Source organism: Furipterus horrens, unplaced genomic scaffold, assembly GCF_987537825.1.
Source record: "Furipterus horrens unplaced genomic scaffold, mFurHor1.1.pri manual_scaffold_2, whole genome shotgun sequence".
Taxonomy (NCBI): domain Eukaryota; kingdom Metazoa; phylum Chordata; class Mammalia; order Chiroptera; family Furipteridae; genus Furipterus; species Furipterus horrens.
This window is the reverse complement of record NW_028327172.1, coordinates 153,658,748-153,675,687: the sequence shown is the minus strand read 5'-3', so window position 1 is coordinate 153,675,687 and position 16,940 is coordinate 153,658,748. Positions and strand designations below refer to the sequence as shown.

Here is a 16,940-nt window from a genome sequence, read left to right as displayed (position 1 = left end):
GAGCCACTGGCAAGAAAGTGAGAATTTAAGCCAAGAAAATGGATACAATCACTTAGGGAAGGCAGGTTAACAGAGAAGGAAAGACATCCATGGTACTTAATATCTAGATATTGGGGAGAGGAGGCTGAACAAGTAGGAGAGAGTGAAGAGGAGTAGCTTGAAATAGGGAAACCACGCAAATATGGTGTCCTAAAGGCCAAGTACAGAAAGTATATCAAGAAAGAGGATCAACTGTGACGATCTGCTATCACAAGGCATATGGTGACTGGGAACTAACAATATATTATATTACTGAAGAGAATACTGATGCAGAAGAAGGGAGGTAATTTCAATTCTTGAGTGGATGAGGGGTTCTGGGATTCAGTATACAGGTAGAGGGGCTCACTTTGCCTTATTGCCGATTAAGAAGAAAAGCAAAATAAAATCTAAATAGTAAGCCATCTGAGCATAAGGAAGACTATCCACATAAGTCTGTAAAAATCCAAAATGAGGTTATGTCTCCTTACCTGGGGAGTTACTTCAATCTTTAGAGACACTCCATAAACAACACAATACTTTTCACCTGGGAGTGGGATAGGGCATTCCTGTTGGATAATGTTAAATTTCATCCCATTATAGAATATACAATTAAACTTGCTTACCAATCCCTTAGTAGAATGCATACCACCCCCCATGCATAAATCCCTCTAAGAATATTTTTAAGTAGTAAGAAAAAACTTTATAAAGGATGGTAATATTTTCATTGTCATTGCTTCATAAAACAAAATATGATAGGTTAACCTTTTGCCAGTTCAATGACCAAGCTGGACAGAGAGACCTGAAGCAAAACCTATGGCAGTTAATGTTCAAGACACTCACTAATATATGGTAAAAGACTAAAATGATCCAGTGTTTATCAATTCTACTTCTGTAATAGCGTGTTCATTGAGACTGGAACATTTCACATATTTTAATTTTTTAAATTTGACTTGATCCATAAATTATATACAAAGTAGTAAAAAACTGACTTTGAAATAATTTTTACAATATCCAGTTTGAGATTTTTCCAATCTTAAAATACCACAAATTATTAAGAATTAATGTACAAGAGATATTGTTTCTTTTTTAAAATTCTACAGTTCATATCCTAAGTGAGCATAATGTTAGAAATCAGCCAGCTCAAATTCCTGTACACACTTGGTTGCTTCCTTTATTGGATATTACAACAGTTCTGTTCCTACCTTCCTGAGATGAAAAGTAAGGGTGAGATGAGGTGAGCTGAGCTGCTGGCTGGGACAGAGAAGCAAGAACACTGAAGTGAGAGAAAAGATGCTTAGTCATTAAATTACCATCACTTACCTAGACAATATAACATCCAGATTTGGTACTCTATACTACTCGTAAATACTCTTCCAGTCCAGTTTTCACAAGACAAAGTCACTTAAACATAATTAACTTAGATGCTTGTTTTTTAAAAAACAGTGTAGTATTCATTCCACCCACCACATTGTGCCTCCACCCTGACACCTACTCTGTTAGTGACCTTGGTAAAATAACCTCGCTGAGCCTCAGTTTTCAAACAATGTACCTGACATCACAATGTTAAAATCAAGTGAGATTTTAAGTGGTAAAGAGCTCAAAGTTCATTGAATTATTATTGTGGTTTAATAATAATACATTAGTTTCCTAATTCTAATGATGTTTCAAGGGTTGAGAAAAGGAAGCAGAAGTTTCTGCATGTGGACTTCAGTGTCACTGATAACATAATTGTATAAAATTAAGAGGTAATCAAAAGATACATAAGGCTGACGTTCCCTAGCTTACCCCTAAATTAGTAAATCCCTTCATATTCCTCACACCCCTGTGCAAATAGATGAGCTGTACATATCCATTTGTGGTAAAGAAGTAACCCCTATTTTCTTAAACACACAAACATATAATTGTATCATTATTAACACTGATGGAGCAATGTACATTTTTTTACTAAAACTGCACATATGTTCAATTATTTTGTTTTAAAACAATAGTGAAATAGTATTTAAGAAAATGAGAAACAAAGGGTAAATAAAGAGAACAGGTGTTAGAGATTCAATTAATGGAGACATCACAGATTTTGTTTATTACAGCATTCATAGAAAGCTACACATATTTTATGATAATTCCACAACTTACTTTCTGCTATGACAACTGCTTTGAACAAAACAAGAATTATTGATTAAAGTCAAGCCATCATTTATTTACTGGACATATTCTATATCCCTAGCTCTACCAACATCCTCCTCAATATACCAGTGTGCCCCTTTTGAAGAACCTGTTATAGAGCACTGGAATTTTGTTTTGTAATTTAAAGGGGGAAACCATGATCCCTTTGCATCTACAATCACTCTTACCCTGCTCTATTTCTCCATAGCAATTAATTTTCTTCTAATATATAATTTGCTTATTTATTTTCTCTTCTTATGTGTCTCATTTGACTAAAATGTAAGTTCTGCTAGGTGAGGATTTGTGTCTGTCTGGTTCCTTGATGTATCCCAAGAATTTAGAACAATGCCTGGCACATAGAAACAGATCAGTAAATATTTGTCAAATAAATGAATAAATGAATTATTTTTATGTGTCCCTCTTTAGAAAGACTAGGCTCTCCCCCTTGGTTTCATGCTACGTTTATAAGGTTGAATAACGTATTTTGACATCTTTGGCTTAATAGTTGATCTCAGTTTTAGCTTCCTTAGGCACATAGCGCTGTCCAATTTTCTACAAACACTCCAGCAATGTTTGCTATAATCAACTTCCCACTAATGAAAGAACACTAATTGCCTTAAACCAATAGTTGGCTACACCCAGAATTCCTTAAATAATCCTCTATTTTACTATGATTTCTTTTGTTCTAAGATCTTGGTTAATGACTAGGATGACTTGTGAAAGGTATTCTTTCTCTGTGGACATTTCTTTGTGATAATTCATTGTTACCTGTATCTATTTTATATTCTTTCTAGCTTTTTTTCTTGGATAGTGTGATGAAGCCCTTATCTTTTAATCATAATTATAACTTTCTTCAGATATTCAGTTAATACTTTTTAATATAATCTTACTCTTTAAAATCCTCAATCATTACATCTTATGTGTATGTGTATATCTGTGTAAAACTTGAAAATTTTTATGATAGGCTTCTGAGACTTCTTCCTACCCTGCAGTTTGTTTTTGACTATAGATAGTTTGAAAAACTAAATCACCGTGTTTTTTTTAAATCTCTCCCAGCTGCTCAAATTTTCTTTCATGACAACTACATCTTGCAACATCTTCAAAAAACTTTTCTTCCCCTACTTCTATTTCTACTATTTCTTTTTCTTTCCATTGGCTTATTTATTTATTTGACCTCATCCCAGGACATGCTTATTGATTTTAGAGAGAGGGGAAGAGAGGGAGAAAGAGAGGGAGAGGAACATTGATCAGTTGCTTCTGGACCGGGAACCACCAAACACACAGACGAGGCTTATACCCTGACTGTGAATCAAACCTGCAAACTTTCTGTTTACAGCACGACACTCCAATCAACTGAGCCACACCAGCCATGGCCTCTATTGGCTAATTTAAAATGTGCATATTGAGGACGCAGTGTGGTAGTCATGGCAGCAGCAACAGCGGCAGGCCGGTGGAAAGCACAGTTACATGTTTTAAAAAGTCAGGAGTGGACTTCCAGCCAAGATGGAGGCCTAAGCTGACATGCTCTATCTCCCTCCACAACTAAGAAGGACTACAACTACCACCAAACTAGAAATAACCAGATGTTCCAGAACATAAAGCTACATGAAAGTCCAACGTATGAAGTTATAAAGAAGTGGTACTCATCCAGACGGGTAGGAGGGGTGAAGCTGGAGTGGAGAGGTCAAGCTGTGCTGGCAGCGGCAGCTGCGGCGATGGCGGCGGGACGGCGGTAAACACAGACACCTGTGTATAAGGGGAGGCGAGAAGCCTCTGGGGAGCACCCCTGGCTGCAGACCAAACCCATCAGCTTGTGATTCCAACTCCAGGGAAGGCAGACCTCTATTGTCTTGGACTGTGAGGGCCGGAGGGGGTGGGGATGGAGGAGGAGGTTCCCTGTCTCTCAGCGAAGAGTGAACGGCATGAATCCATCTTGGACCCCTGCCCCCACACAAAACGCCACAGTGTGGTAAGGAGGGTCGCCAAGTAGTGACGAGTGCACAGGGCTCTGCCCCCTATAGTGTAGGAGGTGTGACGACCCCACCCAGGAAGCAAAGGTAAACACAAAACTGTCCGGATGGCACAGATCATGATAGAGATCCTGGTGACGCAGCTGACCAGCCAGCAAATATCTGATCTAATGGATCAGCAGATAGGAAATCTTTCTGAGGCACAGTTCAGAGCTTTGGTTATACAAATGCTTACAGACCTAACAGCAGATCTTAAACAAGACGGGGAAGGAATGAAGGTTAGTCCTGTTGAAATGAATGAAAACACAAATGAAACTAGTAGTGAGGGAAAGAAAACCAGGGATCAAATCTACAAATTGGAACATAGGTCAGGAACAAATAGTCAACCAGTGCAGAAAGAGGAAACAAAAAGTGAGGAAAATGAGAAGAGGCTCAGAAACCAATGGGACAGCTATAAGCAGGCCAACATCCGAATTATAGGGTTGCCAGAAGGTGAAGAAGAAGAACTAGAAATTGAAAAATTGTGTGAAAAAACAATGAAGCAGAACTTCCCTAACTTGGGGAAGGAAATAGACTTACACGTCCAGGAAGCACAGAGAGTTCCAAAAAAACTGGACCCAGGGAGAACCACACCAAGACACATTATAATCAAAATGTCAAAAATTAAGGATCAAGAGAGAATCTTAAAAGCAGCAAGAGACAAGAAAAGAATTATGTACAAAGGGGTCCCAAGAAGACTATCAGCTGATTTCTCAAAAGAAACTCTGCAGGCAAGAAGGGACTGGCAAGAAATATTCAAAGTAATGAAAATCCAAAACTTGCAACCATGATTACTCTATCCAGCGAAGCTGTCATTCAGAATAGGAGGGCAGAGAAATTGCTTCCAGGACAAAGTAAAACTGAAGGAGTTCTTCAGATCCAAACCACTGTTATATGAGATGTTAAAGGAACTTATTAGGAGAAAGAGGATCAAAATTATGAACATTAAAATGAAAACTGTATCACAACAACCAACAACAGAAGCTAGGGAATCAAAACAAAGGCAAACCAACTAGACAACGAAAGTGGGAAAAGAATTATCAGTAAGGGGAACATTTTTGGGGGAGATCAGTGGGGAGGGGGAAGGAGGGAGATGGTATAGGAATTAAGAAGCATAGTAGGAGGGAGTGGGGTAGATAGAAATATGTTGCGAAGAACTATATGCACAACCAATGGGCATGGATTAAGGGAAAGGCAACTGGAGAGAGGGAGGTCACTGGGTGGAGGGGAACAAAGGGAAAAGAAATTGGGACAACTGTAACAGCATAATCAATAATGCATATTTAAAAAATAAAATAAAATAAATGTGCATATTGAGGGCACAATGCCCTGAGAGTTCTACATATTAATTTTGTATCTGGTTGACAATTTATTTTGGTCCAAAAGGAACTACTATAGTTAATGTCCTCTTAGCTTCATATATTATATTAATGTAAAAACTTTTAAATTATTTCAAAAATAATCTTATTATATTTGTGTGTTATGTTAGAAACAAGGTAATATTAGATTTTCCCCCAACTCTTAGTTTTCCCCACTTGAGGTATTCACTCTAGAAGATACATCTTGATCTCTTTTGTCTTCATTACTCTAAAGATACACTGTCATGTATCTTAACCTTCACAGACAACCTAATCTGGATCCTTTTGTACTCTAAAGGTACAAAATTCTAATTCAGAATTCAAACCGCTTTGGATGGTGGATATCTATCAACTTTTGAATGTTATTTTGTTTTAACCCTATGTTAAAGATATTTGCTCTAAACAGCAATCTTTTCTTCCTTGGCTCTCAGAATTCAGGCATACTAATTCCATATGTAATGGTACTAAAATGTGAGGGCTAATCCCTTGGATCATTTAAAAAGGGCTATCATTTTTTTCAGCTTTTTTTGTACTCTGTAGGTTAAAGTTCAGGTAATTAAATACTCTGAGACAAATTGTGATCTCCTTCCATATCAGCTTCCAATCAATATAGTATTTATCATAAAGATATTAAAATGTATTTACTTTCCAGATACGCTCATGACTATAACAATCGTTATTAGCCACACTCTCTATTATAAAAGAGTGTATAATAGAGCATGAGGGTTAGGACACTGAACAACTGGTTATGAAATAAAGATGATAAAAACTTGGGTTGGGTGGTCAGAGGCTAGAGGAATCAATGAAGAATGTTTTGTGGAATGTTTTGTGTTTTTAGAACTGCTCAACCAGAGAAGAGGGAATATAAAATTTTGTCATTCAAAATTTTGTACATTATGAGAAAATTTATAGAAGTATTGGGCATGTAACAAAACATTCACTAAAATATTTCTGCTCATAATTATTTTCCTGAATATTAACATTTTCTTTATGTTTTATAGTTTTGTCTTGGCACAACCCTGGATATGATTTTATGTTTATTGAGTACTATAATATTTAAACATGGGAGTTATAGTTATAATTTTGGTTTGAGAGTCCATCTAGACTATATGAACTATGTGACTACAGCTTCTCTAAATCTGTTTCTACACATGAGATGGAAATCATAGGTATTTATGCTATAACGAAGCTAAAAAAAACCATGTGACAGTAAATTATAAGGCTCAACAAATGGTGCATTCCATATTAAAATTGGTAACTGTGCATTAACATACATAAGGTAGTTCCTTCCTTTTACTTTTTTTTATTATAGAATCTCAACAGAAGGTATACATGGTTCACCCTTTTATTGTGGAAAGAAGCTTTCATTCTTTATCTGAAACATGGCAGCAATCATTCCCTAGTTAGATCTAAATGACTGAATTGCAAGGTGAACTGTATTGGTGACTATCTCATTTCCCCTCACCTCCAGGACCCTCTTTTCCCAAGATCAAGCAATTTTCCTGTGTAATGAACTGTATCTGCTATCAAGTGGCCTGGAAATTAAGAGGTCCAAAGCACCTTCCAAGTCCTCATTTTCTATTTGGTATCATGATGTCTTTTGCTGCTACATCACTGATCTATGTTTTCCAAGGCTATACAAAGGAGAAATGCAAAAAATGAATGGAACTGCAAAGCAATTTTATATATGGGGGAAAAACTTCAATCAATTTTGAATTATACAGGGAATAGTTTTCTAGCTAATGGGTTGTCAAATATTTTGCATCAAATAATTCTGTCTGGTTGATAGCCTTCTGGTCAGTTTGAGGCTGAATAGCAATTGGAAGGGGAGCAGGTGCAACAAGGATGTGCTTTAAAACCAACACCAACCAACAAAAGTCTGAGAAAGTGAGTTCAAGAGAGGACAAAAATATATGTAAACTAGGTAATAAGAAAAAGTTCATGTCACATATTTTTAAAAATTACTATGATTTGTATAGGCACAGAAAATAAAACAAGGAACAAATCAATTTATTCAATAATCTTGAGATTAATTATATTTTTCTCAGTAGACGATGTTTTTTATCTTTTTCTTTTAGCAGGTGATATCTGAGTAATTTTTTTCTAACCATTCTGGTATTTATAACATTTGATTAACATTTATTTATTTTTTACTCATATATTACTTTTTGGCATTTACTAAAAATGTCTCATTACCTAATGAAATATCTACCAGAAAATCTTTCATATTATTTCGATTTTTTTTTGAAAACCAGTAACAGATATTTGTCAATGACTTTACCAATCAAAAGGACAGAATCAATAAATAAGTTGAGCTACTAAAGAGAAAGGATACTTATTTAATGATACTAATTAATTCAGTGTGCATGAAATGACTAAATTCCACAATTACTTACAACATAAAATAATATGAATTGCTAGTTGTAATAGCAAAAAATGTTGAAAAATATTGATTTCAAATGTATATGAATTACATACCATGTTAAGAATGACTTTACCCATAACAAAAATATGGTTACTGAAGGTGAAAAAAACAATTATCTAAATCTATGCAGCAACCCTATAAAATAATATCAAGACTAAGAATAAAATAATAATTTCATTCTTTTTTATGATCTGTAGGAATACTTTATACGGTAAGCTAGAAAGAAAAATGTTATTAAATTCAATTGCACTTGACAGTTAATAGAACACTTTGGCCAAATTAGGCAGATAATTTCAGAGACAGAACTGGTCATAAAATCAAAGCCAGTCCTTTGCAAAAATCTTCAAAAATAAAAAGCAAGTTACTTTTCAAAGGTCTGTCTGGGTAGATTTAACATAAGTCAAATATTTAATACATCATTTCAGTTTTTTTTTTTTGTTTTTTTTTTTTTTTACATTTTCACTGTTCAAAAGTACCTTCATCAGAGGGTGAACAAGAGAAAAAAAAATTAAAAAAAAACAATTTATGTTAGGAAGAATTTTTATATTGCTACAACAGCTTTGTACAATGAAACTTCAAAACTCTCTTACAGTACAATTTTCAAAATAAATTCCTCATAAAATGATTTCACATTATACTCACCAAACCTTGTGAATATGTAGGGAATTTTGGATTATGTAGGGAAATCAGATTTGATTCTGCAGAGAAGGAATGCAGGCTCACAGAAGTTAGGGGATTTGTCCAAGATTATACCTGCAATAAAGAGGTGAGTGTGGACTCATAAATATCATTAATTCATTCACTCATCTTTTGCTAATATTAAAAGTGTTCTTTCATTTTCTAAGTATTCTTTGCCAGATGAAGGCAGTCTTTATAAAGGAGAGCAAGAAAAGCCATCTGAGATTAAGAATTTACCATAAACATGGTATATGCCTCTGCTTACTTGTATCTTCCTGAATTTTCCTTCAATGTCCTACAGTTTTTTGAGTATAGATCCTTCATTTCCTGTTAAGTTTATTCCCAGGGACCTTATTTTTTTGTTGTTGTTGCAATAGTAAATGGGACTGTTTTCTTAGGTTCCTTTTCTGATGACTCATCACTGATGTATAAAAATACCATCAATTCTGAATATTAATTTTGTATCCTGATACTTCGCTGAATTTATTTATTAGCTGTAGTAGCTTTTTGGTGGAGCTTTCAGGGTTTTCTATGTACAATATCATGTCATCTATGAGTAATGACAATTTTCCTTCCTCCTTTCCAATTTGGATGGACCTGGAGATTATTTTGCTAAGTGAAATAAGCCAGTCAGTGAAACACAGATACCATATGATTTCACTTATATGTGGAATCTAAATGAACTAAATAAACTTATGAATAAAATAGAAAAAGAGGCATGGATACATGGAACAGACTGACAGCTGTCGGAGGCATAGGGGGAGGGAGGGAGGGACTGGATGAAAGAAGGTGAAGGGGTTAGCCAAAGAACATATATGCATAACCCATAGACACAGACAACAGTGTGGTGATGGCCTGAGGGAAGGGGGACAAGGGCTGGGTGGAGGTGAACAAAGGGGGAGAAAATGGAGACATCTGTAATAGTGTAAATAATAAAAATAAAGTTAAAAAAGAAAAAAGTTATAATTGATGTAAGTTTAAAGTATACAATGTAATAATAATAACAATAATAATAATAAATTACCACAGAAAATCAGCAAAAGGGGATACTAGCCAGAATTATATGGTTTTAATGTAGATGAAAAGTAGAAATATTGGCTAACAGATTTGTAATTTTGTCAGGTCATGCTATGCCTGTACCCATTAGCAGGGCTAAGAGTTGACTATATATCTTGCAGCTTTCTGAATATCTAGACTACAAGTACCACCTCTTAATAAAAAACTATACACAGAACAGTTTTTAGGAAGATTATCTAGTCCTTTGAACCTAATACTAAAAACGTCTTTACTCATGTTTTTGAATACAAAATTTAAAAATATGAAGACATTAAGTACAAAGTTAGTCTTTCTCTCTTGTACTTCAACCTCTCAGAACCCCTCCTTAGAGGCAAACATTGCTACCATGTGTCCTTCCACAGAGAGCCTATGCATTTACACATATACAAGTGTGCATAATTTTGTGTTATATATAATCAAATAAAAACACACATATATACACACTGCTATACACACTGCTCTTTACCTTGCCTTTTTTACCTGACTTTACTTTTTAACTTTGAGAGCTTTTAAAATCAGCTGCTTAATTGACTTTAAATTACTGCATAGTATTCCTAGGAACTCCTTTGGGTTACTCTTCAATTTATTTAATAGTCAAGCACACTTACTCAAGAATTCCAAAATTGCTAAGTTATATTTATTTATTTATTTTTAATCCTCACATAAGGACATTTCTTCATTGCTTTTAGAGAGAGAGGAAGGGAGAGAGGGAGTTAGGGAGACAGGGAGAAGGAGAGAGACATTGATGTGGTAGAGAAACATGGATTAGTTGCCTCCCATGTACATCCAGACTGAACAGGGATCATATGATCTGGCCTCAACCCAGGCATGTACTCCAACTGGGAATTGAACCCAACCACAACCTTCCGGTTATGGGAACACACTCCAACCAACTGAGCCACATCAGCCAGGGCAAAAATTGCTAAACTTTGCTAGCATATAAAAGGAATCCCTGTAGCTGACTGATTATTTCTTAAGAGCAAGAAAGAATTTAAACTTATAAAAATTCTAAATACTATTAGATATTTAAAATATCCAGTGACAAGCTTAATCAGAATCTAAATGAAATACAAACTGTTCTTTCACTAATAATGGAATTTAAAATAAACACACACATACATGTTTTGTTTTGTTTTTTGTAATAGTAGGCATGAAAGAACTTAAACAGGTCTCAAAATCCAAAGCTGGAATGATTATTGGTTTAATTCAGTATGGAATTTATTACATATTTATACATATATTCTTCATTAGTTCATTTAATTTGCTTGCCATGTACATATTCTAAAACCTTGAGCAATTCATATGTTTTCAATTAGTGTGAATAGCTACCAATTTTCAAAAATTTTTCATCATGGTGAGACAAAAACTCACATTTTTCTAGTGGCATCATATATAGGGAGGGCAAAAGTAGGTTTACAGTTTTCGGATGGAAAATAATAACTAATAAATAATACAAGAATAAACACTGTGTTTTGCATACTCACAACTGTAAGCCTACTTTTGCTGCACCCCATATTGGTACAATTCTTCTAATGCAAGCTATGTATTTAAAAAGGTACAACTATGTTCATTTCCACTGAGTACATAATTGCAGTTTTGAGACTATTTCCCCAGGAAATGATCAAGAATCAAGCAAACACTATACCACAAGAGTATTTATCCTTCACAAAACAACAACAAAAAAACCCTAAAAGTAATTTAAATGTTCAACAATACATAACTGGCTTAGTAAATTACAGTATAACAATCTGAGGAATACCGGTCAAGCAAATAATTCAAATATAAAGGTTATGTGCCTATATAGGAAATGTGTGTGATATGTTAAGTGAAAACAACATAATACTAAATATATGTAGTTCTCATCTATATGGCAAAAAACTAGGCATTATTTTAACTATATAAACTATAAATGTGAAAACAGATTGAATATTATTGATGTTGTATAATGTTACAGTGGATACATTTAAGTATCTTCTCATACCTTTTCTCATACCACCTTCATGCACAGCAGTAGGTCCTGAAAGAAAACGAAACAGATTCACAGAGAGATGCAGAGGTAAGAAATGGAGAGGTGCTGTCTGCATATCTAAAGCTGTTTCAACTAGTAGTGCGAGCCTTGACTGCTTTCCTACTCTTGGATTCTATATGGGGGGGTGGGGGGGTGGGAAGAGGAGAGTGGTAAACTTACTTCCTTATTATAAATTCTTATCTTTTTTGCTTGGGCCAGTTTGGATTGGTGTCTGTTACACACAAACCAAGAAACAAAATTAAGTCAGTCTGTATGTCTTTCATAATCTTTGACTTGTATTTTTAAAAAGGCCTACATGTCATCTAGTTGCAGTGCAAAAATTGTTAGTTGTCCTAGGGTAGTAAGTTTACTTCTTGTGTAGACAATTCCTTAGATAATAGAGCTAATGTAAGCCAACATTATTCCTAGACAATATAACAAATATTCCAAATAATATTAAACATGTTACTATCATCTCTTCTTTTTGCCCTTTAATTACAGTCATTCCACCGATACCTGAAATGACATCTTCAGGGAGAAAAATTATTTTTTAGCCTTGAACAAAAAGGTACTGTATAGGAATTTCTAGTGGATTATGTTCTTAATATCTGACTCTGATCACTGCCTGAGAATTTGTTTTTGTTTTTATTACCGATCATTCACTGTTTACCAGATGCCAGGCACTATGTAAAACACTTCACATTCAATATCTCATTTGCTTCTCACAAAACCCCAGTGCAGGAATGATTCAAAAGTGGCAGGAACTTTCCCTCTTTTCCATAATTATTGAGTCTGTGTCCCATTAGGTATTGCTTTGGGGAGGAAATACAAAGATAACAAGTTCAGACTAGGAGAGAAGACAAATGTAAAACATAAAAGTGATAAATGGTGCAACTGTGATATGTACAAGGTACTCTGAAGGATGTGAGGAAATTACTAGTTATGTGGGGCTGGTTGTCTAATTTTCAAGATTTCTGATACTCCTGGAGAAGTGCTGGGATAATGTGAAATCCAGGGAAAGAAAACTAATCTGCCTTCTTGGAAATACACGGTAAGCAAAAGTAGGTTTACAGTTGTTGGGCTGGAAAACAGTACAGTAATTAATAAATAATACAAGAATAAACTGTGTTTCATGCACTCACGACTGTAAGCCTATTTTTGCCCCACCCCCTATATAAGGTAATCTGGAAGACAGATTAGAATCTGAGTAGGGAAGATGTTAGGTTTTATGCATTTGTCTGGGGTAAACATAATAGTGGAAAAATAGCAAGTATTTAAGAATATATTGGAGAGTTTTTTTATGTTCATTCATTTATCATATAACTTTCAGGGCCTGCCATGTACTAAGGTAGTACTAGGACACTGAAAAACCACTACAATACTGTATAACCAGAAACAATTTTACTATATTGTAAACATTGGAAATACTGTTTTATACTGCTTAAGTTTTAAAAACAGTATTATACTACTCATATAATCTGGAAAGGCTGTTCATCTGTGCTTCATTTGGATAACCACATCTTTACCTGTATTGTTCTTCCTTGCTGAGTCATTCCTTTAAATGATTATTCAAGAGAAAAAAGTTCTCTTAATGCTCAATGTTCTGCTCACTTTTTTTTCGTCACAGAACACTAACATCTTGCTTAATGTGAATACTCCTAGCTTTTTAAAAAAAACCTTTCATGGCTTACAACTTCTTTCACTATAACGTTCCTAATTCTAAGCATCTTCATGTGATGTTTTCCAATCTCTGCATTCTCATCTAGATTTTAGATTAATTAGGGCAGGGGCCTCCATTCCACATTAATGAATAATTACTATGAAATAGACTCTCACAAATTTTTAAGTATTTACCAGATGTTGCATATATACACATTAGAACATGGGTAGATAGTTGGTCGATGAATGACATTTACATCGCATTTAAACTTTAGTGTTGTAATTAATTGAAGTATAAATTTTGGTGGATAATAAATGTAGGTAAAAATACATTTTACTTCTATGTGTATTACTCAGGGACCTGGCAGGAAACAGATGGCACACTCAAAGGGTAAACTTAAGAGTCTTATGGAGAGACTATTTACAAAGATGTATGTAGGTGTGAAGGGAAACAATAAAGGATAACGCACGCAAGGACCCACAACAGGAAGTTACCACTGCCTTTCCAAGGTCTGAAGGGACTAATGGAAGAGGCAGTTTCTAAAACTTGCCAAGACCTGTAGCCAGGGGATAGGGTTGTCTGAGCAGAGCCATTGCCTTAGGTAGAGGACTGAAGCTACTGCTAAAAGCTGCAGACAAGCAGGAGGGAGTATGGGGGAAGGTAAAATAGATACCGTGACCTCTCTTTCCTTTCTCTGATCATTTGGCAATGCCTCCAAATTGGCTGAAACCAAATAAACAGAAACCAGAGGGTAAAGGGACCTGGGTGATGTCCACAGAAATCAGCCTCCCAGAGCATGGAAAGACAGAGAATAACCAGTATAATGAAAAAGCAAAATATTTCACAGGGTTAGAACAATTAAAAAACCTGAACAAAAAGAGGAAGGGAATTGATCCAAACAGAGCTGTGTCAGACCTGGGACAAAGAAAGATGGAGGAAGAGAACAATTAAACAGTAGAACAGCAGAGAGGGGCACAGTGTGATCTATTTATGTAAGTAGGATTAAGAAAGTGAGCAATAAAATAAAATAAAATAGGGGCATTAAAATATTAGAGGGGTCTGACCAGGAATCTTAAAGTTGTAGACATATTTTAACACAGGGTGTGTCTCATTACCAACTTTTTATGTGAGTTTAACACAACAGTGGAACATTTAAAACCTGCTAATCACTGGAAATATTTTAAATATATATAGGTCTGAACAGTGGCATTGATTGTAACTGAAGACCTGCGGAATACTGTAAGTCAAAAAAACAGACATACTCTGTAAGAGAACGAATCAGCAGCTAAAAGAAGTTAAAAGGGAGACAAAAGGGAGAAAAACAACAGCAAAAACCATATATCAGGCCCCTGAAATCATGGTCAATAACTAAAAGTTTACTCAATATAAAATATGCATGTTGCTCTCTCTCTCTAGTACAAATTACCTGCCTATAGCTGTTTGGTATGGAGAAAATGCTATTCATGTTCACATGTGATATCAGTATTAGGAACTATATCCTCTGTGGAAGTAGCCTTTGAAAGCAATCTGTTTTACTGTGATTTTATGGAAAAGATTAATTTTATTTTTTGGATGTTCATTAACATCTTTCAAACCCTTCTCTATGTTTATACTTAATTTCTCTATATTAGACATGTTTCTGAAAATCTGACCCCCAAATAAGAAGCTCCCTCTGTTAATATTTCACTGACATTAAAAATAGGAGCCTTATTCCCCAGACTGGGCAATACCATTTTGTGGTACAATAAATAACAAAATCACTTGAAGGTCTGGTGAAAACATTTTCCCCTATTATTCCCTCCTGGGAGGCTTAATTCACGGGTGCTAAAGACAACTGTCGATTTCTGCATCACCCTGTAGTCATGTTTCCTTCCTGACTCATTCATTGTAGAATTCGGTGAAACTGCAGGCAGTGAAATGACCACTGCCCTGTTTTGTCTCATTGTGAAACACATATCCAGAGTTACTATTGAGCCAAGGATCGATGCGCAACTTTAGGGGATTCTAAATTCTGTACTTTGATGGATAACAGGTATCAAATTTATTCCTTTCCCTTCAAACCACTACTATTAAAATCTCATGTTAATATAATTAATTTGACATAATTAACATTTTATCCTTCCATGAAAATAACCAACTTTTTATTCTGATGAAGATTGTAGTATCATGTTATACTTCTCAAATGTGTTCAGGAACTTTGGTACATGGAAATCATAGGCTTAATGTGGAACACCATGAAATATCTAAATTTTAAACTTAAAATAATTTTATGTCAAATTCTACCCTCATTTATACACAAATCTTATATGGAAAGCAAAGAGCAGGTGCAAAGGGTTCATGAAAAAATTACAGAAAACAACTGAATATTGAAAATATTCTACTAATTTGCATTTTTCCTATAAATGTAGAAGATTATAGTAATTCATTTTCAGTAGAATACCTCCCCTTCAGTGTATAGCTCAGTGCTCACTAGAAACAGTGTTAACATTTAATCGACATTAAAAATAGCATATACTGAATATATAATGTATAATAGAACTTCAATTATTAAAAACCATCAATACAGAATCAATGTTAAAACCTTATTAGCATCACCATCATGTCTGATTTAAATAAACCTAAACTTTAGCAAATTTTATTCCTTTTCTAAATTTATTCTACAGATTTTTACAATTCTTTAGTTATATTTAAGAGATAAGAACTATCAAGTATGCATCAGGTTTAAAGAAGCAATGTATTCTAAAATTTACTTTTGTCTGCTTTCTTTCCAGACTAGATATCAATAATTTTGGAAACATTTACACAAAATAAAATATATTAATCAAATATTCGATTTATAATATACATAATTGTTAAGACTTACAAAATTGAAAATCTGTATTAGAAGAGTTGGGATATCAATAATATTTTCTGTGTGTATTTTTAAAATGTGAGTGAGCAGAGTTAATCATTTGGGGAAAATTATTATGGAGAATCTAAAACCAAGAACAACTGTCTCAAAATAAATCAGAATATAAATGACAGTAAATGGCTTTTACATCCATGATTTCAACTGCTTCTAAGAACTAATGTGGTGAAGGTAAACAATCCTTACTTTATAGCCAAGAAAAGATTCAGAAATGTCAACAATATTAATTTATTTAAGAAACATTTGATCACTGAGCATCTATTAAGTGACTAGGTACTCTGCTAGGTGCTGAGAGTAGAGGCATGAAAAAGAAAAAAGAAAAAAAAAAGTTATCTGTCCACATGGAATTAAATACATCTGACCCAAGCTAACTAAACCAGTAAGCACTGAAGTAAGGAAGAAAATGACCTCTACTTAATTTGTCCCTTTACTTTGTCTCTGATTTCAAGATGAGGAACAATGAAGGAAACTTAGGAGGGAGGTACAGAACAGTCACCTGGAAAAGAGCAAACCAAATAGCATGTGTGATATTTCCTAAGTTTAACAGTACGACTGGCTATTATGGTAACTGTAAGACTTGTGTTGGGGGGGGGGGCAAGCTGCGTGGGTTAGCAAAGGATAAAGTCTATAATCTGATTCAGATGGCAACTGAAGAAC

The 16,940-nt window shown here is 34.6% G+C and overlaps 1 long non-coding RNA gene across 1 annotated transcript in view; it reads right to left on the bottom strand.

Moving 5' to 3' along the window:
* Positions 1–16,940, bottom strand: part of LOC150019755 (uncharacterized) — a 70,336-nt gene that overhangs the window by 51,196 nt on the left and 2,200 nt on the right. Inside the window, exons 2-3 of the long non-coding RNA XR_016509078.1 lie at positions 11,689–11,724; positions 8,616–8,726 (exon numbers count right to left, since the gene is read on the bottom strand). This is a non-coding gene — a long non-coding RNA (uncharacterized LOC150019755). The remainder of the gene's footprint in view (positions 1–8,615; positions 8,727–11,688; positions 11,725–16,940) is intronic.